The sequence below is a fragment of the Schistosoma mansoni genome (genome assembly GCF_000237925.1).
Source record: "Schistosoma mansoni, WGS project CABG00000000 data, supercontig 0211, strain Puerto Rico, whole genome shotgun sequence".
Classification (NCBI taxonomy): Eukaryota; Metazoa; Platyhelminthes; class Trematoda; order Strigeidida; family Schistosomatidae; genus Schistosoma; species Schistosoma mansoni.
The window spans coordinates 319,424-321,945 of record NW_017386081.1 but is presented as its reverse complement, the minus strand read 5'-3'; positions in this window follow the sequence as shown (position 1 = coordinate 321,945).

Sequence of the window (2,522 nt, the reverse complement as noted above, 5' to 3'; positions counted from 1 at the left end):
GGAATGTTGTTTGTCATATAAAATCAAATTGAATCGTCAATGTTGGGCCTGACTAATATGAAGTGTTAACTTGAATCCGTTTATAAGTGAAATAAAATCGTAAGATAAATGATCAGAATATATATATATATATATATATATATATATATATATATATATATATTTTTATATATATATATATATATATATATATATATATATATATATATATAGAAGATATGGGGGTGAGATAGAAAATAATGGGATTAAAAATAAGAAATTAAGTAATATGTAGAATAATATGAATTAAGATAGATATAGTAAATAGGGGTGGATGATAAATAAATTTATGTAAAGGGTATAGCAAGTGTGATAATAATAATAATAATAATAATAATAATAATAATAATAATGACTGGTAAGATGTGTAGATAAAATAAGTTTAGGGATATAAAAATGAGCATTAATCGGATGGATGTCACCATATTATAAAATTGATTATTAACAAGTTGACCCTGAAGTTGACCAGGGTAAAAGGAGTGGCTGGACATATTTCTTTTGGATGCAAAGCTCTGGCTTTTTGATCCGAATAGCAATTGCCTCAGCCGTCTGTAGTATTCTCAGTCTGATGGAATTAGGTTGACTGCTGTGAACATGATATATTACTGTGAAAGATTGCTCAATGTTGGCTCTATGTCCCGTCTGAACTAAGTGGGCTAAAATAGAGCTGTTGACCGTTTTGACTACACCTTTGCTTAACCACACTGGGAGGTGCTCACGAGCCCGAGTATACAAATTCCTAGAACATCTGCCTATGTAACTTGCCCCACAGGAGCAGTCGAATTGATAGATACAGAACGAAGTGGCTAGTCTAGGCAATTTGTCTTTCAACATCGGTGTGATCATTGGACATGTGGAAACATTAGTTGTAGTTTACATGCATTAAAAGTCCTTTGGATTGATCTTCATAACTTCAGTCTTAGCATCTCACTAGGTGCATTGTCTCTGAATTGTAGGCGTATATACAGAGGCTTTTTATTTACAGATAGACATTCTTTATACTCTCTTTGGTTGGCTATGTTTTTATTTATAAATTTCTCCGGGTATCCGTTTTCTTATTGTCTTGACTCTATGGTGTAATGTCTTAATCAGGTTCTTTTTGTACTGTAGAGGAACAAAACTAAGAAAATTTGTATACTGACCCGTCCACGATGTTTTCCTGTTTATGTTTCTCCCTAATAAACCATCTTTTCTCCTTGTATGTAGAACATCTAGAAAAGCTATTCTACCTCCACTTTCCTCCTAACAAGTGAATTTTATGGACGGATGAGCTTTATTGAATAGCTGAAGTGTTTCCATTAAGTCAGTATAGTCGTTACATAGGATGAACTTGTCATCCATATATCGGCAGTAAAGTGAAAACTTTTCAATCTGTTGTGCCAGTGGGCCGTTTTCTAGTTTCGCGAGAAAAATATCAGCCCACATGGGACCTAGGCGTGAACCCATCGCGACACCATCTATTTGTCTGTAGATTTCACCATTGAATTTGAAATGTACATTGAAAATACATTCTAGTAGTAATTCTTTGATGGTCTCCACAGAGATTGTGGTTACTACTTCTTGTTCTCTTAGGTGTTCACAAATATATTCCACAGTCTCTGAGTGGGACATTTGTGAACAATGACGTTACGTCAAAGGACATCATCTTTAGACCTTTCGTGTTTATGTTTTTAATCTTCTCGACGAATTGGAATACATCCTTAATACTATGCTTTACTAGTTGTTTGTGAAGTGGTTTTAAAACGGTTACTAACCACTTTGCTACCGTATGGTACGGAGAATCCTACATGTCTAGAATTGGTCTCAATGGGATATCCGGTTTATGTACCTTCGGTAGTCCGTATAACCTAGGTAAATTAGTACTTGTCGGCTTGATTGATTCATATATGTCCGGTGATATTGTCTGTTGATCTCTGAGCTTTTTTAAAGATATGGTTAGTTCATTTTCTTTCTTATTATTGACATCTTTTCGGTTACCTAGTTTCTGAAATTTTTGGTGATCATTCAAGATGTTACTCATCTTGTCAATGTAGTCTTTTCTATGAAATAGGACAGTTCCTGTTGCTTTATCAGGTTTTGTGATAATCAGATTCCCGTCATTAATAAGTTCACTGATAGCCTTCTTATGTATTTTAGTCAAAATACTTCTGTAGTTATATCTACTATTCTTAAACTGATAGCAACATTCAACGATGCTGGCTTTGAAGCGTTCAAGTTCCAGATCCGAAGTTGGGACTAGATCGAAAACAAAGGCATTATACACGACCCTGAGAGAAAACAGATACCCGGAGAAATTTATAAATAAAAACATAGCCAACCAAAGAGAGTATAAAGAATGTCTATCTGTAAATAAAAAGCCTCTGTATATACGCCTACAATTCAGAGACAATGCACCTAGTGAGATGCTAAGACTGAAGTTATGAAGATCAATCCAAAGGACTTTTAATGCATGTAAACTACAACTAATGTTTCCACATGTCCAA